Source organism: Pteropus medius, unplaced genomic scaffold (assembly GCF_902729225.1).
Source record: "Pteropus medius unplaced genomic scaffold, Ma_sr-lr_union100, whole genome shotgun sequence".
NCBI lineage: Eukaryota > Metazoa > Chordata > Mammalia > Chiroptera > Pteropodidae > Pteropus > Pteropus medius.
Genome location: NW_024351730.1, coordinates 1,435,992 through 1,463,930, shown reverse-complemented (window position 1 = coordinate 1,463,930; position 27,939 = coordinate 1,435,992). Strand labels below are relative to the sequence as shown.

At 37.9% G+C, this 27,939-nt stretch overlaps 1 pseudogene; it reads right to left on the bottom strand.

Annotated features, from left to right (window-relative positions):
* Positions 1-2,541: 2,541 nt before the first annotated feature.
* LOC120588431 (uncharacterized) lies at positions 2,542-2,660 on the bottom strand (annotated as a pseudogene).
* Between the last annotated feature and the right edge of the window lie 25,279 nt (positions 2,661-27,939).

The following is a 27,939-nucleotide window of genomic DNA, read 5'->3' as shown; positions in this document are numbered from 1 at the left end:
CACACAGTAAAACTGTACTTTCCTGCCTTCTTGAAATTATTTAGGCATGTGACAGTCTAATGATTTCTGAGTGTAAGTGTTGTGTGTCACTTCCAAGAAGAAACTTGAAGAGCGGTTTTGGGAATTGCCATATCTCTTTCCAACTACAGGGTGATATGGAAACGTATGTGGTGATACAGGGTCTCTGAGTGACTAAGGTAAGCAGAGCCTATCTACAGTGGACTTGCAGCATGAATGAAAGAGAAACTTGAGTTATAGTAAGCACCTGAGATTTGGAGATTAGTTAAAAGTACAGAAAAACTAAGTATACTGCAACAAACACAACTGGCTAAAATCAGTGTGGTATACATATTAAAGAAAAGGATCGGTGACAACACAATCTTTATCAGAAATAAAAATAACAGCATAAAGATTGAAAGACACACACGGCCTGAAAGCAAAGAAATGGAAAAAGATATTTCATGAAAATGGAAATGAAAAAAAAAAAAAAAAAAACTGGACTAACAATACTTACAGCTGACAAAATGAGTTTAAAACAAAGGCTATAACAAGAGATAAGGAAGGACCCAGCAATTTTACTTCTGGATATTTATCTGAAGAAACCCAAAACACTACTTCAAAGAGACATGTGAATCCATGTATTCATGGCAGCATTCTTTACATTAACCAAGATATGGAGGCCAGCTGAGTGTTTCTCAATGGATGAAAAAGTAAAGAAGAGATGGTACATTTATACAATGGAACATCACTCAGATATAAAAAAAATAATAATAATAATGAAATCTCGCCATCTGCAACAACCTGGATGGACCTAGAGGATATTATGCTGAATTAAATAAGTCAGAAAGAGAAAGACAAATACCATATGATTTTACTTATATATGGAATCTAAAAAACGAATGAACCAACAAAACAGAAACAAACTCGTAGATACAGAGAACATTCTGATGGTTGCCAGATGGGAGTGGGGTTGAGGAATGGATGAAAAGCGGGGAGGGATTAAGAAGTACAAATTGGTAGTTACAAAATAGTCATGGGGATATAAAGTACAGCATAGAGAATGTAGTCAATAATATCATAATAACTATGTATCGTGTCAGATGGATACTAGATTTATTGGGGTGATCACTTTGTAAGTTATATAAATGTCTAATCACTATTTTGTACACCTGAAACTAATACAGTATTATATGTCAACTGTAATTGAAAATAAAAATTATTTAAAAGTATAAATAAACATAGCCTATAGCTAAATTTAATCAAAAAAAGAAAGAAAAAAAGTAACGGGTTTAACAGGATGTAGATTCATGATTTCCTTCAGTTTACTCCCTCAGTGACTCAGCAGAGACTTACTGTGTCTTTCTCATTTAAAACCGAAAGGACAGAACTTTTCCAGGCTCTTTATGACCTGTGTAAAGAAGCATTCCCATCTCTTTCAGAAGAGTTTTACACCCACTGGATAAATGGCCAAGTCAAGGATTGGCATGATATTTATTAAAGTTGTTTGCCAAATATTTCTTGTTTTTCTCCTTTCCAGAAATATGGTAGGATTATACTTCCTATTCCACTTGGGGTTGGGTGTAACTAGTTCTGGGCAATGAGTTATGATCACTTAATTGCCAGTGCAAAACCCCCAAATCTCTTTCTCCTCTGGTCTGGTGATTCACTGTGTTAGCTATGGTGGCTGCTCCCTCAACAGGAGTTCCTAGGTATCACAAGCCAATGTCTCCTGCCCAACCGAAAATGGACATGTAGTGTTACGTGAAAAATAAACCTCTTGTTTTAAGCCATTGAGATTGTGTGCTTGTTTGTTAAGCAGCATAACCTAGCCTTTCCTGACTGACACCAAAGGAAATCCTAAGATAAAGTTATAGCTTCTTTTTGAAGTGGTCATAACCACCACAACCCTCAAATGAAGGTACACCATTCCTCTATATAACCTGGTTAACTGAGCAAAACAACAAATAAACAAACAAACAAACAAAATCCCACAGGAAAAAAAAAGCAGAAAGAATACTGAGTCCCCAAAGCTTTTACTAATGGCTCTACAGTCATCTGATGGAGTAGACCACATGTTCCTCCTTGCAAGCGTTACATTTGGTTCTCAGGTACTGTCATCTGTGGCTTAATCTCAGGGACATCTCTGAAGCTGGGAACGCAGCTCAAGACAGGATGTTGTTTTTCCTCCTGCTGCCAGTTCCAAGGTAGAGTTCCCAGAGGTGAGTTAACAAGTGGCTTTTTCTTATTCTTTTTTTTAAAATTGAGATATAATTCACATATAACATTATATTAGTTCTAGGTATACGACATAATGATTCAATATATCTATATATTATAAAATGATCCCCATAATAAGTCTAGTTAACATCTATCACCACACACTGTAACAATCGTTTTCTCTTGTGATGAGAACATTTAAGATCTACTCTCTCAGCAACTTTCAAATATACAATACAGTATTGTTAACTATAGTCACCATGCTATATGTTACATCCTCGGGACTTACTTATTTTATAACTAGAAGTTGTACTTTTTTTTTTATGCCTACAGCACCTGGTCTTCCTAGGCGGTCTCTCATCCAAGTACTAATCAGGCCCAATCTTGCTTAGCTTTCAAGGTCAGATGAGATCAGGAGTGTTCAAGGTGGCATGGCCATAGACGAAGTTGTACCTTTTGACCACCTTCACCTATTTTCCCACCCGCCACCTCTGGCAACCACTAGTCTGTTCTCTATATCTATAAGTTCATGAGCTTTCCTAATCTTTTCATAGTATTTACCACTTACTCATTATTACATGCCTTTGTGTTTTCTTATAAATATGTTTGTTCTTCTGAGAAATAAAAAGGAGGAAACTGACTAATGTAGTCAGGTGATCTCTAGCAGGTGATTAACTGTTATAATGTTGACCTTTGAATACTACAGACATTTTATTTAGCTGCCTTGTGCAAAGTTCTTTAATTCAAATGCTTGGAAGAATACCTGGAGAATTACTCATTTCATCAACTGAGGCTTTCATCTCAGCATGAAACTCTTTTACCTCAGCCTTCATTTGGTTTTGTTTCTGAGACATCTCTTGATTCATTGCCAAGCATATTTAGACTTTACTTATTCAATGGACTGATCCACAAAGATTGAAATTTTATTTATTTATATATTTTCATCTGATTAAAGAAAAGTTCAGAAGATAAGGAGTTTTATTCACCAAAGACTATCCATCTATAGCAGGAGAAATTTTCTAAGGTTGATGTTCAGATGTTGAAACTAGAGATGGAGTAAATGGTTTACAGATTTTTAGAAACTTAATTTGAATAGCTACTTTGAAAGAAAAGAGAGGTTGTAGGCACACTCAGCTGTTTTAAAAAGCTAGACTACTGTAAACTACTAAAAATCTGGGATTCAAGTAGATTCAAGGTTGTTTCTTCTGCCTTTTCTCCTTCCTTTAGCAGTGTTAATTAACTTCAGTCTGAAGCTAAATGTTCTCACAGCAAACCATCCTTGACACCTAACAGATTGGGCCTTTTGTGCACTCTTATAGAACTCCATATATTTCCATCCTAGATATTGTGGTTATCACTAAATAAACATTTCTGTAATTATTTGTTTATTAATGGTCTCCTCCAATAAATCATAATCTCTGTGACAGCAATGATCGTATTTGTATTGTTTGCTAGTATTCCAACACCTAATTTATTAATTCAACAAATATTTATTGTCTGCCAGGTGCTTGGGATGCATAAATGAACAAAACAAAGATTCCTGCCCTGGTGAAACTTACATTCAAGAGCAAGAACTCAAATAATAAATGATCCACATAATAAAGTACGTATATGGTATGTTGAAAGTTGGGAGAAAAAGAGGTGGAGCAAGGCCAGGAAAAAAAGCTGCTTACGGTGTTAATTAGAGGGGTCAGTTTAAGCCTCATTGAGAAGATGGGATTCGAGCAAAGACTTGGAGGAGGTAAGGGAACCAGCCAAGCAGATACCTGGGTAAGTGTGTTCTGGGCCCAGAGATCAGTTACAGCATATTCTTTAAGCAGGAAGGTGCCTGGTTTGCTCTAAGAACAGCAACAGTGTCAGTGTAGCTAGAGTGGAGTTAGCAAGAGAGTAGAAAGTCAGAGATGCTCAATTAATATTTGTTCGAGGAATGAATTAAAAAACAAACAAATACTTGTTTTTAAAATTTGCTTAAAAGAATTTTCCTGTGCCTTGCATATTTTCTCATAGGTGAGAAAAGAGTCTCTAGATTTATCCAGTACACAAACTATAATTTCATGTTTATTAAGTGGCAAGTCTAGAAGGCATTGTGTCATTTTACTGCCAAAGAGGAAACATATCCTGGCTGTGTCGAGAGATGGCTGTGTGTCCTCTTAACCACAGTCCCTGGACCCCTCCTAGCCTGTACGCACACAGCAGTTCGAAGCTGAGTAGATAAAGTTGATTTGGCGGCTCCAGTTTTAGAAGCCCATGGTGCTGACAGGCCACTCCACCTTCAAGGCTGATGTGATGGGAACCAAAATGTGGCAGAGGGACAAGAAAGCATTCAAAGGGGATGAGAAGCATTATCTCACTCAGCACACTGAGCAGATGGAAGTGGAAAGGAAAATTGACTCTTTGTGAACAAATGGCTTCCACTCATTGAAACTCACCCACCGGAAGGGTTCTGAAATCCACATACGTGAACAGGACAGATAGGTGTTTTCTAAGTGCCACTGCAGGATCAGTTGCGAAGTGTTTGGCTAACTCTCTCAGAATCTCCTGATAAGTTTTCTCAAAATACAGATCAGCGGATCTCAGTGGAATCAGGAATTAGTTCTTATAACAAATTCCCAAGAGATTATAACAAGCAGCCAAGTTTGGGAACCGCTGCTGTAGTGTTCTGATAACATGTCTGCATTTGATCAGAAAACATCATTTTTTGCTAATGGCGTGGATTTCTACTGGTGGTATTTCTGGCATCAGCGATCAAAGAAAGAAGTTATGTTGAAGTAATAGGAACAGGAGGCCTATTCTAATTTCTGTAATCACAGGGTTGAAAGGCCATTTTCATAACACAAATGTCCATGAGACAGCAATTGAGAATTTTTCCCTCTTCCCAGATTTCTCCTCACCCCCTCTCAGCAAGTTCTTCCACTGGGATCACCAATTTGGAAGTGGCTGAAGACTTTCGTGCACATGAATAAAATTGTAGCAGGAGATATAGGAAGTTTGGGTATCTTATAATTTCTACAAATATTCTAGTATGGGGTGGTGAGGAAGATGGGTATGGCAGCCAGTCACCAAAATGGCTCCCAATGAGCCTTATGCCCTGGTATCATGCCCTTGGGTAGTCTCCTTTCATTGTAATAGGATTGATCTGTATGGCTAATAGCATACAACAACAGTAATAGTATGTCACTTCCACAATTAGGTTTTAAATAAAAGAAACATTGCAGCTATCATCTTGGACATTCTTTCTCCCTTGGCTCTCTCTCTAGGGGAAGCTAGCTGCCATGTTGTTAGGCAGCCTATGGAGAGGGCCACATACTGAGGAACAGAGGACTTGACCAACAGTTGACAAGGAACAGGCCTGCAACAAGCTGAATGAGCTGGGATGCACATAGTCCGGCTCCAGTCAAGTTTTCACATGACTATAATCCCATTCAACAGTTTAACTGCAACCTCATGGGAGACTCTGAGCCAGAACTACCCAACTAATCCACTCCCAGATTCTTAACCCTCAGAAACCTTGTGAGATATGTTTGCTGTTTTAAGCTACTAAGTTTTGGGTTAATTGTTATACAGCAATAGATAATACAATAGTGAGTTCAACAGCTCATCAGAAAATTATTCATATAATCCAAACCTAGACTTTTCTCTCCAACTAAGTCATATAAACTTTTATTGTAGTATAACATATATATATAAAACTATACAAATCCTAAAAGAATACATCCCCTTATATAGCACTCAGAGAAGAAAATATAATATTACCACAACCCCAGAAGCATCTTTAAGTCCTTTACCAGTTATATAGTCACCTTTCCTTAAAGGTAACCAGTATGACATTGAATAATTTTTCCTCCTTTTGAATTTTATATAAATGGACTCACACGGTATATATTCTTTCGTTTCCGGCTACTTGAACTCATCATATTGGTGAGATTCATATTGCTTTGTGTATTGAGTGTATATGTTGAATTGTCTTATTGATTTGTAGGAACTAGTTATATATCCTGAATACTAATCCTTTGTCAGATATATGAAATATAAATATCTTTTCTCATGTTAAATGGTGTTTTTCATTTTCTTACTGGGATCTTTTAATGAAAGATGTTCTTAGTTTTAAGTAGTCCAATTTATCACTAATTTTCTTTGTGATTTGTGCTCTTTGTGTCTTGTTTGAGAAATAATTGCTTATACTATGGTTATGAAAATATTCTCCTTGTCTCTTAGAAGCTTTATTTTGTTTCTCTATAATACATATGGAATTGATTTCTGTGTATCATGTAGAATGAGGTCATATTTTTCCTCTGTGAATATCCAGTTGATTCAGTGCCATTAATTAAAGCCCATTCTTTTCCTTGTATTTTATTGTCTCTTTGTCATAAATCTAGTGACTATATATGGTCTGTTGCTGGACTGTTCCGGTCTCTTTGTCTACACTTGCATCATCACTTTCTTAATCATGGTAAGTCTTGATATCTAGGGTGTTCTCCTTCAAGATTGCCTTGGCTATCTTGGTTCTTTGCCCTGCCATATAAATTAGAACCGTCCATTTGCACACATACACAACACCTGCTGTAATTTGGAGGGATTAAATCAAATCCATAGATCATTTTGAGGAAAGTTGACATTTGTAAAATGGAAAGTCCATCAATTCATGAACATGGCATATTTATTTATTTCAGTCTTGTTTATTTTGGTAATATTTTATAGTTATCAGTATATAATGGGTAACATTTTTTGTTATTTTTTTACCTTTTACTTTGAAATAATTTTAGATTTTCAAGAGTTACAAAGATAGCACAGAGTTCCCACATGCCTACCACTCAGCTTTGCCCAATGTAAATATATCTCATAACCGTGGTTCATTTATTAAAACTAAGAAAATTAATATTGGTGAATATTATTAACTAGTTTAAACTACAGACTTTATTCAGATTCCACCAAGTATCCCATTAATATTCTTTCTCTAATTCGGAATCCAATTCAGGTTATTACATAGCTTTCAGGTGATTCGCATTTTTAATAGAGCAAATTTCTGTCTGTGGTCAGGTTCTTGTCTCGCTTCATTCCCAGTCACTCCCATTATCACTGGAGAATCTACCTGTCTTCTTTAGAACTTCCCACATTCAGGGAGTCTATCTAGTGGACAGATGAGAAGTTACAGCTGATGATACACCATGGTGGGGAAAGGGTTTCTGCACAGAAAACTCCTCTGCCAAAAAACTGCATACTTCACTTTGTCACTCTATTTGGGTCTCTGTTCAAATGTCCTTCCTCAAAGATGTCGTCTTTGACTCCATCTAAAATAACTTTTCATCACTCTTTAACACACTTATCCTGCTTTGCTTTTTCTTCATAGGACTTAGTGCCGCATGACAAGATACATATCATGTTTATTGTCTGTTCTCCCAATTGAGATGTAAGCACTCTGAGGATCAGGAACACTTTATCTTGTTTACTGTTGTGTTCTCAGCATTTAGAACTATGCTTAACACATGGTAGGCACTCAGAAATTTTTTCTAAAATTACTGATGAATGAATGTGCAGTTTTAATCCCATGAGTAATCTTTAAAGAGGTTTCATGGTAAGGGAAGGGATGTGCAAAAGTACCTGTCTTCCTCAGCGTAGTTGTTGGAAGCTTTGTATTCTCCTAGAAAGGAATGGAAAGAACAAGGTATATGGAGTCAAAACTCTTTTTGAGATTTTTTTTCTTGGCAAATTACTTACTCTGACCTTAAATATTCTCATTTATGAGATGGATATAGGAATACTTACCTTGCAAGATTCCTCTGAGAATTGGAGGCATTGATATATGCGATGGTCACTTATGTAAGCATTTGGAAAATTACTGATGAAGCGTTCTGTATGCATGGCTGTATCTTGATAAATTTGGGGAAGCACTTAAAGGTTAAATAGCTGAAAGAACGCTAGCAACATGGAAGCCAGGGGTTTTCTATTTGCAAAGGGCTTTAACTGTTTGCAAGGGATGCCGCAAATCTGTAGCTCCGTCTTCTGAATAGAGATAAAAAGGACAGAAGGGAAAGAAAAATATTCGAAGACTCAGTGGTAACAAGAGAGCAAGTAAAGCAGAAGCATAGAGGTGCTTTGGAATTGATTGGCCATGGGACAATATGAAGCAGAAGCTGGACCAGGCATCTTAGGGTGATTTTATGGCAAGGTCAGAATAAGAGTCCATGTGCTTACTCCCCTACCAGTCACTCTTCCTTCATTTCAGCCAACACTTGTCTTGTCTCCTTTTTTTAAAAAATAGATTTTTTTAATGAAGAAGCTGCAGACTTGCTTAAATGTTCATATAAATCCTTCATATCTACTACATATATTCCACAAAAAGAAATCGAATGTCTGAATATAATAAACCAAGTGCTTCATTAAGGAAAAAAGTTTCTTGTGTTTTAGTTGTGTCTCTTTTGGTTGCAAGTGGCAGGACCCAACTGAAACCAGCTTGAGTTGTTGTTGTTGTTGTTTTTTAAAGTACTTAGTGGCTCATGTAACTGCAGAGTCCAAGAATGACAGTCACGGGAGCTCATGTGATTGAATTGGGACCAGCTTGTCTATTTCTTAGCTCTGTTTCCTCAGTGTTGACTTCCTTAGTCTCCCCACTGACAAACAATGGTCTCCAGAGGCTCATTACCTGCTTCCTGCTTCACACCCACAGGGAAAAGGCAGGAAACCCTGCTGAGAACACAAGCAAAAAAAGCCATAAATTGAGTCTGATTGTCTCTGATTCACCTTATTCAAAGTATATATCATATATATATATATTTGATGCCAGGGTAATATCATGTTCAGATTAATTTACATCTAGGTTACATGCTCTCTTCTGAATCAGAAATGCAGCCCCACCTGAAGAACATGGGCTAAGTGAGGGGGAGAAGATTGGTCCCGAGGGAGGAATCAGGTATTTGCCAGAGGGTGAATGGTGCTGAAGAACAAAAACAACAAATGTCTACTGTGCTTGGTCTTAAAACTCATAGTCCATGTTCTTTGCCCATAAGACCACTATTACTTTATAAGGCTCAGGTCATTTTTGCAGGGGGCTAAACTGATCTTGCTGGCTTCACTTCTATAAAGGCTATATCTTTTGCAGTTAGATCTATGCAGGCTCACAGAAAGAATCATTTAAGCATCCTTAAATAACTGCTCAGTCATGTAGAAAATTATGCAAGAACAGAAACTAAGTTATAGAGAAGACAGAAAATAGAGAAACATGAACTGAAAATAGATGAAGAGAAGGGCATAACTAAGAAAGCATAGAGGTGCAGAGCCCGTCAGAAATTCCAGCACCTATCTGAATGTTTCTTCTCCTCACTTCTTAGGTTGGGTTCCCTAGAAGCAGAGCTGGAGAAGGAAGCAAAGGAAGCAGCATAGGGCAGGGGAAGCACTAAGCAAAGATGTCAGCTCACCTGGAGGCCAATCCCACAGGAAAGCTCTGGAACATAAATTGTATCATTGAGTCAATCCCACCAGAAGGCACGGGACCAGGCTTTTGTATCTTATGCCAATCAGTCATGGGGATAGTGTACATAACCTCCCTGGCAAATAGCTGCTGTTCAGCCAAATGCAATTTCCCAAAGAAAAGGACAGCTGTAACTTGTTATCAGCCAGCACTCACAACAGCTAGGGGACAGGGGATTGGCAGATGAAAGGGATGAGGGAAGGAGTACGAATAGCATCTACTACTCCTACAATCTGTTCTTCACTAGCACTTTGCCCATAACTCTCATCTGAGCTTTAATGCAATGTCCTATTGTATGGTTACCTCTTACATCTCCTAAATATCTGTTTCTTTCCATTCAAACAACTGCTAACTTAGTTCACTCCCTCATTGTCTATTGCTTATTCTCTGAAAATAAGCCACTAGTTGTGTCAGGCCCCCAATAAACCGTGCTTCCCTGTACTTACATCTTCGTGTAGCCTCCTCCTCCCACAATGCTTTGACCAATAAGCTGCTGCAGAAATAGCATTTTGTGACTTCCACGGTGGGCCTTGACAAAACTTAAAGGTTTAACTTTCACCTTCTCGGAGTGCTGTCACACTATTTAAGAAAATGTGGCCTAGACATTGAGTGATGAGCAGAGAGGAAAGCCTTGAGACCACATGGATAAAGAAGCCCAGCTATTCCAGTGTCCCAGCTGGGTCTAGCCCTCAGACGACCCACCAACTGAATGCTGTCATGTAAGGTGAGACCGGCAGAAGAGCCACCCAACTAATTCACAAAATTTTGAGAAATAATAGATCATCATTGCTGTAGGTCACTAAGTTTGAGGTTATTTGTTGCACAGTGATTGATAACTAAAACACTCACTTCTTGCTTTTATCTTCCTTGATGCATTTTCTATGCAATTCTCAATTATGTCTAAAGCCTGGGTCTGACCATATCTCTTCTCGGCTTCAGAAAACCCTGGTAAACCTCTACTCTTTACAGATTCAGGTCTCAGCTCCTTAGCCTGGCATATGCCATAAGCAGTTCTTCACAACCTAACCTTAGCTTACTTTTCCAATCTAGTCTTCAACCGTGAAAACTGTACTCTAGCCACCATGAGCTTCTCCTTTTCTGGACATACCATATTGTCACATTCTGTCCCTGTACACCACCCTTCACATGGCCAACCTGACTCCAAGGGCAGATTTTCCTTCCAGCCTTCCTCCTTCAGGTAGAGTCAACCACTCTTGTCTCTGTGCACCTTCTTACCTCCATTACAGCCCCTCTCGTGTTTGGCTTGAGCCTGTCTCCTCCTACAGACAGCAAACCCTTTAGTGCAGGACCATGCCACATTCATTTGTGAATGCCCAGAACCTAACTCAATGCCTGGCATGCAGTTCAGATATCAAATGGTGACTGACTGATTGTGTGGCATTGCTGACTATGTGCTCCTTGAGAGCAGGCATTAATCTTATTCACCTTGATGCACTTGGTTCAGAGCTTGGAATGTGCTAGGGACTCACCCAATATTTAACTAAATTAAATGAAGGTAAATAGAAAAGTTAAGAAGTGAGAAAGCAAAAGGGTAGAACAGAACAAGTTAGAAAGTTCTATGAGAGAAGGCAGCGAGGAGGTAGGAGGTAGTCTTCAGAAAGACAATGCCAATTAGAACTCAGGGTAGAAGTTCTCTAAACATTTGATTTTGGTTCTCAATTTATCCCATGATCTCTTTTCGCATCAAGTGGTAAGTTTTAATAAAGGAAGAAGGGCCCTCTGATGTGGTCTGAGGGCCGATATCACTGACTTTTCTCAGACACCTCCCCACAGAGTCTCTGGCATAGACTCCCTGCTCATAGATTGTGTCTGAGAGAGGCAGTGCCAGGATGGAGTCCAGGCCTGCAGCGACTAACCCTTCCCAGTTATTTCCACATATTGTCTTATCTGCCCTGATAAACTGGAGCCACTTCAGACAGGCCTGGAGCGCACACCTTCCTTTCTTGTTGGCCCTGGGGCAAGGTGGTGAGAGATTTTCCCAGGCTTTTCACACTTGGTTTTATTTTTCCATTTTCAACCATTTCAATTTGGGGGTGAGGCATGGGTTTGCATTATAGTTCAGGTGAATCACAAATTGTGCCACTAGTGAGAAGGACGACTAGGTAGACAGGTATGTATAAATAAGTCCCTAGACTAGTAGTTCTCGAGCTTTAGATACATCAAAATCATCTAGAGGGCTTGTTAAAATAGATTGCTGGGCTAGCCTCCAGAGTTTGTATTATTTGCTTTCCTAACAAGTTTCCAGGGGATGCCGAAGCAGCCAGCTCAAAGACCACACTTTGAACACCACTGCCCTGGACCACAAACTTCTTGTGGAGAAGGAACTGGCCTTTTATCTCTGTATGCTCATTGCTGAGCATACAGGTGTTCAATGCATGCATTTTAAAATTTGAATAACATTAAAGTTAATTATCATTGTTAGAAAAGTCATTCAAAAAACATCTATCATGTGTCAATGATAGTATCATTTTGTATTAAAGAAAAAAAAAATCTTTATGAAGCTTAGTTCTTCCATTTAATCTCCTCCAGTAAATTCTAATGAAGAGAGCAACTCAGATAATACTGTTTCTAGCAACCAAAGAGAGTCTAGCGATACAAATCATTCAAGTAAGTTCCAGGAAAAGAACTTTGCCTGGAGGTGACCATAAATTATACTTGAAGTTGTATTTATTTGGTTTCAAGTGATAGAAACACTTCTCTGAGCAACTTAGAAAGCAGAATTTACTGGTTTGCAGAACCCAAGGAGAGTTAGAACAACCAAATCGAGTAGGGATGTTGCTGAACTCAAGGAATAACTGGAACCAGGTCATAAAACCAGTCAGTGCTTCCCTTTCAGTCACTCTTCTCAGCCTCTCTCTCCATCTGGCTCTATCATCTGTCACTGTAGACTAGCTTTCTGCATATTACAATAATTCAAAGAAGAGACCCAGCTCAACTTAGATTAGAGGGTGGGGTCAAATAAGAAAATGGCATCTCCTACAGTGCCCATGAGCATGAGGAAGGCACAGGTCCCATGGGAGTGGGTATTAGAGACATCAGCCACTGATGTTTTGGCCAATGAAAACCTATATAAGTGTCAATGAACACTAAATCTCTTTTAGTAAACATTCTTCTACAACTTCTGTACAAGACCGATGTAACAACAGTGAAATGCAAATACCAACGGGTCACTGGAGAACAGGTGCTGCCTCCAACCCAGAGGGAAGACCAGCATGGAAATTGAGATGTCCTTGAGAACTACTCCAAGCAGCTATCGTGCTACCATATTACAGCTTGGTGCTTCTATAAACCATACCATCAAAAAATTAAGTTGTAGCAAACGCTATCGTGCTACCATATTACAGCTTGGTGCTTCTATAAACCATACCATCAAATAAGGGGGGTTATGAAATGCAAGACAGAATTTCTCTGAATCGACATTAGATCTTATTCACTAGCAAATGGTGTTTTCAAGGATGTCATCATGGCTTTCCTAAATCTTTGCCAGAGAAGGTTTTTCTGTTCCACCTCCACATTGAACCAAAGTCAGGAACAAACTTAAACCTGAGTTTTCATGTAGAAAAATCCTAGCATGTGAGGCAAAATTCCGAATAAAATGATAATCAATGGTATCCATTATCCTTTAGACATATTTGAAAATCATCCCATTCCTTTTACTCTTTCAGTTCTGAATGTTTCGCATTTTAAATACTATAATGTCAGCTGTAGTTTAGGGACAGGGATTCTTCGGAAAAAAAAATTAAGTTGTAGCAAACGCTATCGTGCTACCATTAAGCAAGCTCACGAAATACAAGTTGCCCAAGTTCAAGTTTACTGTGAAAATGAGTATTTTTTTAGCTCAAAGTGCTGACTCCAGTGCTATGTTGGGGGGATGCGGTAACACAATGGTTGGCCTCTGCCAAAGTAGGTCACCAATGCTGATTCTAATGGACATTAACATTTTCAGCTGGCAATTGTTGTGGTGGTTTTCCTTTGTGTGTGGCATTAGGGCAAAATTTACTGGGGTTTTTAATATGGTTTTAGACTGAGAATTAATGTTTACTTTTCTATATCCTCCACTTTCATGCTCTATTATTGTGGAAGGTAGTCAATCCAGCAGGTAGAGTTCAAAATTTGTTGCATTTGATGAGAAATCAAACTAAGGATAAATAAAATTTGAAAAATTAGGAAAAAAGACAACCGAAAAAATAAAGGACATTACAAAAGTGTGAACATTTTCGTCAAATCATACAATTGAAAGTGGCACAAAAAATAAAAGGCTAATTGAGCCATACAAACCAGATGCTACTAAGTAAGAACAGAATCAGAAGTAGAAAGGACTTATTTGAAGAATGCTGGACCACTGGGGCTTCATTTGCAGAGTACATCAAAGTGAATGGATTATTATCTGTGCAGCAGCTTATACTCTCTTATATATTTAGACTTACCATTATGTTGTTATTTCCAAAAAAACAGCATCTCTATCTCATTCATTAATTTTACCAACAATTAAAACTCTCCATTCTGTGCCAGACCCTGAGACAATTACTGGAGATATAACGATAAAGTCAGGCTCCTGTCCCCTAGAAGTTCTGCATCTAGCCAGGAGACAGACATGTAAATAAGTAATTTAAAAGGAGATTACTAATACTTATAATTTAATTATTTCCACATCTGGAATTAGCTCTAGATTGTTGAACCCTATCCATCTATAGATGCCAGAACAGGGAAAGCCAGGTAAGGAGCACACTTACAGGTCACTGCTTTGGCTAGATTTCTCTGTCTGGATCCGTAATGCATTATATCTAATGAAGAACTGTTCAAGGTGCTTTATCCTTTTTGAGCCACATCTCGAATCCCTCAGCCCCCATCATAAAACTCAGGAAACAGAGTTTCAGGTTATCGGTCTCCTCCTGCATTTCGTAAACATGAGCAATGCTTTGAATTTAACCAGATACTTGTTAATACTCTCCTCTGCTCAATCAGCACATAAATATTCATTGAGAACATCCTACAGGCTAGGTGCTGAGGGTGCTGAGGGTCTTATTCTCAGTGTCAGCATTGGGGCTGGGGTTGGGGCTTGGGATACCCCATCCCATGAACAAGGGTGGATATAGATATTGTTCAATCTTCCCACCAGAGAATGTTATACATGATTTCTCATGGGCACCTAAGAAGTAAGCACAGAACAACACGACATGCTGTCATATAGAGCAAAGGACATTTCTCCGATTAACATGAATTTGGCCCTTCCACCCCTTAAATTTTTTTTTCTAAAACCATTTCTTGAATGTCCACTAACCTGCAGGCACAATCCTTGGTGCTGGGAATACCAATATAAATACATGACACTGTATTCCTGCTCTCCAGCAGGGAGTCTAGCAGACAAAAGGCAAAAGACTGTTGGCCTTGCCCTTTTTTCAGATGAAGTTACCACTTCATAAGTGTGTAGCCATGCCCCTGCTGTTAGTCAGTTACACTGTTTCCTTTTTTCACTATTATAATATTAAGAACTATACCTTAGTATGCAGTAAATCTTTACATAGACCTTTGATTCCTTCTTTTCTTTTCGAATTTTTATGAGTTTATTTGAGCTAACCTGATGATATATGCTGGGGAGCAAGATTGCATACGCTCCTGACCTTTGATTATTTCCAAGAATTGGAGTTACTTGAGATCTTTGGAAAATGGCGGAGTGGGAGAGACATCCCCAGATCTCTCCCCTTGAAACGACAATAAGATGAACATCTAAAACTGAACAAAAAATACCCAAACTGCACACCAGCACATCTGAACATGGGATCTGTGCATAAGAGCTACCACAGGTCAGAACCCCGGGTGTTGGGCGGTGGACTGTTAGAAATAAAGAAGCTGCCTCTCAAGCCTCCAGAGCTCCCTGCAGGAGGAGGGGAAGAGGGGGAAGATGTGGCAACTTCCCTGAACAGCCTTGCCTGGAAGTGCCGTCAGTTCAATGCAGCCAGTAGCAGGGCTCAGTTATCAGGGCAGAAAACAGAGAAGTGGGACAGACTGCAGAGAAGTAACAGTTGATTTTAATGGGCTGCAGTTGCAAAACCGAGGCTGAGCCGCATCCCCCAACCCCCAACCCAGAGGGCCCCTGCCCCTCATACCCTCCGAGACCAAACACCGCAGAGCCCTAGGAGAATCTGGGAAACGCTACCGTAACTGTTGCTAACACTGACAGGGACGGAAACTGAGGGGAGCGGGAGTGATTAAATATCTATCATAAAATAAAAAGGCATTTTTAAGGCTTTATATAAAGCAAGGATCCAAGAGGCTTAGACACCACCTACTGCAAACCAAAAGAAAAGCACCTTCTTTGCAACAGGATAAAGAGAGACCTTTATATAATCAACCTTCTTCCTGGAAAAACAGTAGAATACACTATCACTAATGTGCAAGCAGAGAAATAGTCCATTAAAAACCATGAACAACCAAGGTGACAATCTCCAGATTTTCAAGAGAAAATCTCCAGAAAATAACCTTACAGACATAGAAATATGCAATTTAAATGACAGAGAATTCAGGATGCTCCTTCTTAAAAAACTCAGTGAATTCCAAAATGAGTCATATCAACAATTTCAGGAACTGAAAAAACAACTAGATGTGCAGAGCAAAATAAAATAAAATAAAATAGTACTTCTGGACATAAAGAACACAGTGCAAGAGTCGAAAATGAAATAGCATGCTTGGGAAATAGAGTTGACCGAATGGAGGAAAGAATCAGCGATATCGAAGACAGAAATCTAGAAATAAATCAGAAAAAAGAAGAGAGAAACTGAAGAATGAAAAATAATGAAAGAGAAATTCAAGAACTAGCTAATACCATCAGGAGAGGAAACATAAGAACAATGGGCATTATCAAAGGCAAAGAAAAGAAGCAGGGACTAGAAAGTATTTTCAGAGAAATAGTGGACGAGAATTTCCCAAATCTAAGGAATGAGCTGGAGCTTGGAATTCAAGAAGTCAACAGAACACTCAATTATCTCAACACAATAAGGGCTTCACCACAAACATTGTATTAAAATTAACAAAAATCAATGACAAAGACAGGATTCTCAGAGCAGTCAGGAAGAAAAAAATGGTAACTTATAAAAGAAAACCCATTAAATTATTCTCAGACTTCTCAGCGCAAACCTTACAAGCCAGAAAGGAATGACATCAAATATTTCAACTATTAAGTTAAAGGAACTACCAGCCTAGAATAATGTATCCTGCTAAGCTCTCCTTTAGATATGAAGGAGAAATTTAGAACTTTCCAGACATACAGGAAATACTACAGGAAATACTGAGAGGTGTCAGCTCACCTATAACAAAATGAAGAAAAAAAAATACATAAATACGAGTAAAGTGACTATCAGGCAAATAGAAGCAGAAGAGTGCAACCCTTACTGAGAACAGGCATTATAACCTTAAAAAATAAGAAAAGAATCACTATAGCAAGATAGTAATAAATGTTCAGCATACATAGGGACAAATTGAGATAACAATGACTAAAAAGGGGAGGTTCGAAGAACCAAATTTGCAAAGGGGAATGGAGAAAAGGCATGCGTAGAAGAAAATGGATGACTGATATATATAACTATCCTTTACATATTCATAATGGTAACCACACGCCAAAGATTCAGAACCGAAGCATAACGTAAAACAAGAAGGATCAGAGGGAAAACCCACAAAAGTAAACCAAAATAAAGAACACAGAACCACAAGGACAAGGAAGCAATGGAAACACTGAACTCCCAGAAAGCAAAAGGTAAAATAGCTATAAAAAGACCTCATATTTCAATAATCACCCTAAATGTAAATGGACTGAACTCACCAATAAAAAGGCAGAGTTGCAAAATGGATCAAAAAACAAAACTCAAACATATGCTGCCTCCAGAAGACACATCTCAGTTCCAAAGACAAATACAGACTCAAAGTGAAAGGGTGGAAATAATATTTCAAGCAAATGACATTCAGAGAAAAGCAGGAATAGTGGCACTAATATCAGATGAAATAGACTTTGAAATAAAAAAGGTAAAGAAAGGTACTGAGGGACACTTCATAATGATAAAGGGAATCATGCACCAAGAAGACATAACACTTATTAATATCTATGCTCCCAATCAGGGAGTACCAAAATGTGTAAAGCAATTACTAACAGAACTACAGGGAGAAACAGACCGAAACACTATCGTAGTGGGTGACCTAAATACCCACTGTCAGATATGGACAGATCATCCAAACAGAAAATCAATAAGGAAATAATATCTTTAAATGACACAATAGACCAACAGGACATAATTGACATATACAGAGCCTTCCATCCCAAAACAGCTGCATACACATTCTTCTCTAGTGCACATGGAAAATTCTCAAGAATCAACCACATACTGGGACACAGATATAACCTCAACAAATCTGAGAGGTTTGAAATCATACCAACCATATTCTCTGATCATAATGCTTTGAAACTAAAGATCAACTGCAAAAAGAAATCAGGAAGAATCACAAATACATGCAGACTAAACTGCATGCTACTGAAGAATAACTGGGTCAGGGAAGAAATAAAAAGAGAGATCAAGAGATACATAGAAACAAATGATAATGATAGGACAACATTTCAAAACTTTGGGACACGGCAAAAGCGGGCATAAGAGGAAAGTCCATATCATTCGGGCCTATCTCCAAAATCATGAATAAGCCCAAAAAAACAACCTAACGCTTCATCTTAAAAACCTAGAAAAGGAAGAACAAATGAAGCCTAAAGTTAGCAGAAGGAAAGAAATAATCAAAATTAGAGGAGAAATAAATGAAAGTGAAGACAAAAAAAAAATAGAAAAAATAAATGCAACAAAGAGCTGTTTCTTTGAGAAGGTTAATAATGGCTAGATTCACTAAAGAAAAAAGAGAAAGAACACAAATAAACAAAATCAGGGATGAAAGAGAGGAAATTATGACTGACATTGCAGAAATACAAAGGATCATACAAGAATACTATGAAAAAGGATATAGCACCAAATTTAATAACCTAGAAAAAATGGACCAGTACTTAGAAAAATACAACCTTCCTAGACAGAATCAAGAAGAACTGGAAAATCTAAATAAACTGATCAGCAGTATGGAAATTGAAACAATCATCAAAAACCTACCAAAAAGTAAAAGTCCAGGACCAGATGGCTTCGCCAGTGAATTCTACCAAACATTCAAAGAAGATTTAATACCTATTCTCCTCAAGCTCTTCCAAAAAATCGAAAAGGAGACAATATTTCCCAACTCATTTTATGAGGCCAATATTACTCTGATACCAAAACCTGGTAAAGATAACACAAAAAAAGAAAACTATGCACCAATATCTCTCATGAACCCAGATGCAAAATCCTAAATAAGATATTAGTGAACCAAATACAGCAACATATTAAAAGAATTATACACCACAATCAAGTGGGCTTCATCTCAGGGGCACAGGGGTGCTTCAACATACACAAATTGATTAATGCGATACACCACATAAACAAATTAAAAAATAAGAATCATATGATCATATCAATAGATGCTGAAAAAGCCTTTGACAAGATACAGCATCCATTTATGATCAAAACACTTAACAAAATCGGTATAGAAGGAAAGTACCTTAAATAATAAAGGCCATCTATGAGAAACATAGGCCAACATTATACTTCATGTTGAAAAACTAAGAACCTTCCCTCTAAGATCAGGAACAAGGCAAGGATGTTCACTATCGCCACTCTTATTCTATATAACACTGGAGGTCCTAGCAAGTGCAATCAGACAAGAGAAAGATTTAAAAGGCATCCAAATAGGAAACAAAGAAGTCAAACTGTCACTATTTGCGGATGACATGATTCTCGACATAGAAAACCCTAAAGACTCCACAAGAACACTACTAGAAACAATAAGCAAATACAGTAAAGTCTCTGGATACAAAATCAACGTTAGAAAATCCATAGCTTTCCTATACTCTAATAATGAAGTGTCATAAAAAGAAGGGGAAAAAATAATTCCTTTTACAATTGCAACAAAAAGAATAAAGTACCTAGGAATAAATCTAACAAAACACGTGAAGGACCTACATAATGAAAACTACAAGACCTTGTTCAAAGAAATTGAAGAAGATACAAAAAAATGGAAAGTTATTCCATGTTCTTAGATTGGAAGAATCAACATAGTTAAAATGACCTTATTACCTAAAGCATTATACAGATTTGATGCAATCCCCATCAAAATCCCATTGGCATTTTTTAAAGAAATAGAACAAAAAAAATCATCAGATTTGTATGGAGCACAAAAGACCCTGAATTGCCAAAGCCATCCTGAGAAAAAAGAATAAGGCTGGAGGCATCACTCTGCCTGACTTCAAATTATACTACAAAGTGACAGTAACCAAAACAGCATGATATTGGCAGCAAAACAGATACACAGACCAGTGGAACAGAATCGAGAGTCCAGAAGTAAACTCACATTCATATGTGCAAATAATTTTTGACAAAGAAGCCAAAAACACACAGTGGAGAAAGAAAAGCCTCTTCAATAAATGGTGCTGGGAAAACTGTAAAGCCACCTGCAAAAGAATGAAACTAGACTATTGCCTATCGCAACACACCAAAATTAACTCAAAGTAGAGTAAGAACCCAAATATAAGACCTGAAACAATAAAATGCATAGAAGAAAACATAGGAACTAAACTCAAGGACCTTGGACTTAAAGAAGATTTTATGAATTTGACCTCAAAAGCTAGGGAAATAAAAGCTGAAATAAATGAATGGGACTACATCAAACTAAAAAGCTTCAGCTCGGCAAAAGAAATCATCAATGAGGTAAAGAGACAACCATCTGAATGGGAAAATATATTTGCAAGCAATGCCTCTGATAAGGGCCTAATATCCAAAATATACAAAGAACTCATATGACTCAATAACAACAAAAAAACAAATGATCCATTTAAAAAATGGGCAGAGGATTTGAATAGACTCTTCTCCCTAGAGGACATACAAATGGCCAAGAAATATATGAAAAGATGCTCAACATCGCTAGCTATTAGGGAAATGCAAATCAAAACCACAATGAGATAGCATCTCACACCTGTTAAAATAGCTATAATCAACAGGACAAGTAATAACAAATGTTGGAGAGGATGTGGAGATAAAGGAACCCTCATATACTGCTGGTGGGACTGCAAATTTGTACAGCCACTATGGAAAACAGTATGGAGGTTCCTCAAAAAACTAAGACTTGATCTACCATATGATCCAGCAATTCCTCTACTGGGTATTTACCCCAAAGATTTGAAAATCCATATCCGAAATGATATTTGCACACCAATGTTCATAGCAGCATTATTCACTGTGGCCAGGACATGGAAGCAACCAAAAGGTCTTATGATAGATGACTGGCTAAAGAAGCTGTGGTACAGATATACAATGGAATATTACTCGGCCATAAGAAGAGATGAAATACTGCTATTTGCGACAACGTGGATGGATCTCTCGATAATCATGCTAAGCGAAATAAGCCAGACAGAAAAAGTTGAAATCCACATGATATCACTTACATGTGGGATATAAACTTAAAAGCAACAAATGAACAGGACAAACAAATGGAGACTCATGGACTTGAACTATAGACTAGCGGTTTCCAGAGGGTAGGCGGTGGGGGCGGAGGGGTCAGGTAGATGGTTAAAGGTGGTCAAATATAGGGGTCTAGGGGTAGAGTGAAGTGGGTAAAGGGGATTTAATATATGGTAGCTGAAGGCAACTGGACTTTGGGAGGTAATCACACAATAGAATATACAGATGTCAAATGATAATGTGCACCTAAAACTTATATAATTGTATCAACCAATATTGCCCCAATAAACTTAAAAAAAAGAGGCTGTGGTATCCCAGTAAACTTAAAAAGAAAAAAAAGAAGTGTTACTTGTTCAGATGATACATATTTGAGACTTTGGATACATATTCCGAAGTTGATTTCTTGTCATACTTTTTGAGTAGTATGTACTTGTTGAGAAGGGTATGTTACCCTGTGTTGGAGCAGTTTATAAACTCAAATGTATTATGCGCCCCAGCAATTGCCCTCCTAGGAGTCTACCCAAAAGAAATGAAAACACATCTACACAAGCACATGTATATAAAGCAGCATTCTTCATAATAGTTCCAAATGGAAAATAACCCAGGTGCCCAACGATGAATGAATAAATAAGCTGAGGTATTTTCATACAGTGGAATACTATTCAGCAATAAAAAGGACAGAATTATAGTGCATGCTACAATATGAATGAACTCGTGCTAAGTGAAAGAAGCCAGATGCAAAAGAACACATTTATATCATTTCATTTATATAAAATATCCAGAAAAGGCAAATTGGTAGAGACAGAAAGCTAATCGGTAGTTACCTAGGACTGGGGATGGAAGCACTAATTAATTGTTAACAGACAAAAGAAAATTTGGGAATGAAAGACATGTTTTAAAACTAGATTTGTGGGGATGGTTTTACAGCTATATATATTAAAATAGTTGAATTGTATACTTACAATAGATGAATTTTGTGGTGTGTAGATTATATCTTACTTGGTAAAGCTATTAAGAAAATGGGGAAGAAATGTAATCAGAGGGAAAGATTAGGAAGAAAATTAATATAATATGCATGCTGCAATTTTAAAGTTTTAGAAAGGAAGAATATAGCATAAGGAAAGAAAAAAAGAGGGAGGGAACCAGGAATGATGGAGGGAGGGAAGAATGGAGGGTTATGTATATTTGAGGGCCCTTTTTGTGATGGCTCAAGACTATCAGAAGAGACCCCAAGGGTAAATTCCTAAAATGAGTCAACTTTGCATAAATGATGATGAACTATGGCTCTATACTGCCACCACGTGTCTTTAAAGGAGGGACATGGGCCTGTGGCAACCCACAGAAGCAAAGGCACATGAAGTGGAAAAACCAGGCCTGGTTTCTGAACTAACTGTTATTTTCTATTTATTCCAAAGAAGACTTTATGGGTTTTCAATGTTAAAATATTTATAAAGCTCTCAAATGTGGCTTCCATGTTTTTGAAAAGAATAAAAAAGGGAATCTTCCAGAATAAAGTGGCTCTGTTGCTGACATTTCTGAGCAGAATTGGGGGAGGAAGGAGCTACAGAAAAAATAGACCCAACAGAGAAGAGAAAAATAGGCAGCAGATCATACCTGAAGCCCTGGAATTCTTCACTACACACAAAACATAAATTTTCAGTACCATGCATTTTAAGAACATTATTTTTAAAATCACATTCATACGAATGAGATTTATGAGACCTTCTGCAGCAATGAGTAAAATGTGTAGGTCAGATTTTAGTAAGTGATTTAGGTTACACATCACCCTTCCTGTTTATGTTTCACCAGCATGGTGCCTTGTGATGAAAAGCATAAGCAAAGTTATGAATGTGTTCTTGAGGGAAATGTAGGCTGAGGTCTGGGCCAGGGAACCAGAGTGACCTTAAACATCCCAGGGAGGATGCAGAATAAGGAAGGGTTGTCCATTCCTGGAATTTCAGTATGGTCTTCACACCCTCCTACACAGGGAGGTGGGGAGGGCAAGGAACTGAGAAGGATCAATGTGATTTCTTCCTGGTGCAGCCACCGGAGGTCAGTGATGGGGACTGCAAATGGGTGGTTCATGGAAGATGATGAGAAATTCAGTGACTAAGTAAACATGGTGCATTGCCTTATTAAATTATGTGTAAATTTTCTATTGCCGCATAACAAACTTACCACAAATTTAAAGGCTTATATCAACACCCATTTCTTTGCATGTAGTTTTGTAGGTCAGAAGTCCAACATGGCACGACTGGGTTGTATTACAAGGGGTCTTACAAAGCAGAAATTAAGGTGTTGGCCATGTTTCTTTCTAGAGGCTCTTGAGGAAGAGTCTGCTTCCAAGTTCCTTCAGGTTGTTGGCCAAATTTGGTCCCTGTGGCTCTAGAACTCAGATCCTCATGTCTTTGCTGACTGTCAGCTGAGCCCACTCTTGGCTCCTGGGGCTGCCTACATTCCTAGTACTTTTTAAGGACTAGGTCAGGCTGACTGGGAATAATCTCTATCTTAACGCTACTTTATTTGAGACCTTAATTACATCTGCACAATCTCTTCAAAGCAGCATCTAGATTAGAATTGGACTGAATGCATGGGGGAAAGTGTTCATATTCCAGGGGCTGAGAGTCTTGGGGACAGTTTGGAATTCTGCCTGAGACAAATTACTTAGGAAAGTTTCTCTAGTCTAGCTAAGTGATCGCCAAGGATGGTGATACCAATCCCTAACGGATTTTTGGAAATTCGTGGCAAATATTTTGTTGTTGTAATGATGGGGTGTAGGTTTCACTGGCATTTAGTGTTCAGAGCTGGGTTGTGAGACCATAGCCTCACACAATGAGGAATTATGCTGCATGTTATACAGCTTTTGATGTCCCTGTAAGCATGCCAATGAAAAATCTATGTATACCTTTCTGAACTTCTATATATTTTTGCAGTTTTTGCACTGAAGTTTCCATAAATGTACTAAGTGGGTAAATCAAGGTAAGAGAGGAGAGGAGGCATCTGAAAAATGCAAAGGAAAGGGCTTGCAGAAATGACCAACTCAGCTGGTTATAGATTAACCATACCCTATAGATCTTTAAATGGCCTTCTAGAAACTCTTGCAACATCTACAAGATAAATGATCTGTAAATAGATAGGACCAGTGGTCCTTCCCCCTTGCAGCCTCCACCTGAAACTCCCCCTCTCCTTCCTGAGTCATGAGGTGTACATGAAACCTCAGACAAAGGAATCACACACCCCTTGCATGGACACTGCAAGTATATATAAGCTGTAAGAAATCTAACCAAGGGGAGCTTGTGCTTTGGTGTTGTTAAGCTCTATACGCTCTGCTGGCTAATAAATTCTCCCCCAATAAAGTTGTCTGAGCGTCCAATTTCCCCTGTCGTGTGTAGCTTCCTGCAACAAAGGGAAAGAATGTAATTATTTTGTTTGGGACTTTATCAAGATTTTTCACCATTTGGGGAATATCACATGACCGATAACAAGGCTGCTCACGGAATCTGAGTTGTCAATGCATCGCCCATATCCATCTGCAGGTAGAGTTGTCACTGTCTCAGTTATTTTATATTTAAGTACAAGCCTCACCCTACTTTATGTCTTCTACTGTAGTAACACCTGTACTTACATGTTGAAACATTTTCCTTAAGTTGATTTTTAAAAAGTGTATTTGTAGGTAGGTTATATTGGCTATGAACTCTCTTTCAGGGTAGTAGAGAGAACATTGCCACATCGTGGTTATAATAAGGGGCCTGAAGAACCAAGAGCCAAGACCAAGAAGAGGATTGGTGGACCTCGTGGTATATAAACTCGTAAGGATGGAAGGGACTTTAGTGAGCTTCGAGTCTATTTGATTTTTATTAGAAAACTAAGATGAGGAAACTGTGACAAAAAAAAAAAAAGTGAAAGTGGCTAATATCACCCAACTAATATCATTTTAATGTCATTAATTTTTCAATGTCATAAAGGTTTTTAATGTCAGTGTTGGGATCAGACCCAGTTCTTTTAAGGGAAAGACCAAGTAAGTCTATATGAAACTACATAAAAATAAAATGAACATTGTTTAACAGAAGTGTTGAGAAAAATGTCTTCCTGAAGAGCTGATATACTAATTTAATATTATACAATTAATTCCACTATTTTCTAACGTTACAATGGATTTGAAAACAAGGTGTTACTGGATATAGAATTGATTGTATTAAATCGATTATATTTGGGACAATATCTAATTCAGCATCAGCAGAGGAAGCATTCATTTAACAAACTTGTGATGTGAAATTATTACTGTTTATTTCTATTTTTATGATAAAATAGAACCAGGGCAAAATTATAAACAGGCTAACAAAGAATTCACAAGTCTGACTTTGGTCAATCTATGTTGGGACTGGTTAGTCCAGTCCAAAACACTGAGTCAAAATGAAGGCCCAGGTACTATCACACTTTTCCATCTTGCCCAGAAAAGGCCACAGTCGCCCAATAACTACTGGTTTTTCTTTTCTGGTTCAACTTCGTTCAAATCTACTTAGCTACAAAATTGCCATAAGCTTTCCTATGCTGCCACCTAATGGACACAATGAGTATAGTTTTGAATAAAGCTTTCGTCTTCTATTATTGTTTGATGTGAAATAGAGAATTCAGGTGTTAGTCACTCAATTTGGACTTAAATATCCAAATATTGGATATTTAAATGTTGTTGCCTCTAATGACTAGAAATATCTTAATGTCAACCAAAGCAAACAGCCCTATGACTCTCCATTTTCAAATCACCTCTCTGTCCTTAGAAAGTTATACTTTAAAGCCATGATTTGCTTCTTAAAAATCAGGCCCCAACAAGGTAAATACACTTATATTGTTCATGTCTTGATATGAATCAGAATGTACCCCTCTCACAAAGAAAGAGGCACTGATGGACTGGGAGCCACGGATTAGGGTAACTTTTAGGAAAAGTTATTTTGGAAATGGGACCTTATCTCAGAAAATGAGGCCTGGTTTTGCAGTGAGCAGGAAAGGACACATAAGTACCTTGAAATGCAAAGAAGATAGATGATGATAAAAACAAAAACAATAGCATATATTATGTTTCAGGCACATCCCTAAGAACTTCACAAATATTCTCATGTGGGTCTCACAATAACTCTTTAAGGCAGATACTCAATCCACTTACAGATGAAGAAATCAGGCTTTAGAGAGTTATGTTGGTTGAGGCACCCAGCTGGTAAGGCGTGGAGCTGATAGGCATAGCCCCAGGAAAGCACAGACAAGCAGAGCTGTCAGGAGCTGGAGCCAAAGCTGCAGGCTGGGTTAACATCATTGGTGTTAGTTAATAAATCACAGCCAACAGGAGTCTAATAAGACATGATGACCACATGTAATGTGGTATCCTAAATGGGATTCTGGAACAGAAAAAGGAGATTAGGTAAAAACTAAAGAAATATGAAAAAGTATAAACTTTTGTTAATAATAATGTATTCAAAGTTAGTTCATTGATTTGATAAATGTACCATGCTAAGATAAGATATTTTTTAAAATCCTGCCTTTTAGAGAATGATTAACACTATGGAAAGTATCTGATTCCTAAGTAAGTTAGGAGACACATTCACTAACATGTTTGTGAATAAGGTTAAGAATATTGACTGCAAACATGACCGGGAAAAGGAAAACATCAAGTGACTTTGATTGTCCATATCCAGATGTTTTGTACTAGGAAGGAACTTTATCCAAACTATTTCTTCTGCTGAGACTTCTCTATTTCTCCTCCATTGTTCATTAAGATTCAGACACACATACATTCCTCAACTCTACTTACACTTACATTACTCAAGGTGAGCTCACTATATCCTAAGCTCTGTGTGCCTTATCTTAGCTTGATCCTCATAATCCTGTAGGAGAGGCCTCATCATTCTCATTCCGCAGGATTGTACCAGACAGCCTGACTACACAGGCCATTCAGAGCAGCCCTCTCAACTGCTATGCCAAACCACACCTTGTTCCTTAGTGAATTTCAAGCCAAAAAATCAAACAGGTGAACAACTTAATGCTATTATACAAATAAATTCATAAGATCACATCATTCAAGGGACAAAAGAAGTAACTGCCAAATTAGCACATCATTATTTAACATGGTAGGGTGTGCAGGAAAAAGAACATGTTCCAAATAAGTTGAGGCTTAAGAGAACATAAAGATGATTATTTAAAGTTCTAAAATAGCCTTACAATGGAGTCTGTTGAAAGAGAATGAAACCCATAAAAGATAGAAGTTGCACTGACTTCTGTTATAAATTGAAGAAACTTCAAAAGTAAGCTAGAATCAACCAGCAGGAGCTAATTATAGAATTCTCAGTCCTAGGTGAAAAACTTATACTTTATTATAAAAGTAATACAGTAATTTTGGAAAGCTTAGAAAATGAGAATATATAAAATTAAAATCACCTATAATCTCAATGCTCAGAGACAAGAGCAGACCCATTTTTTCGAGAAATAGCAAATTTCAAAAGGACACACAAGTCAGGATGTTGGAAGGGGCCATTAAAGTGTGGGGCCTTAAAGCTTAAACTTTGTTCAACATAAGTTAGGTCCACCTCTGCCCAGCAATAATCATTATTGTGGGCTCTTACAGCCAGTCCATTTGGGTTTGAAACTCAGCAACATCCTTAACTAACCATAACCATAGGC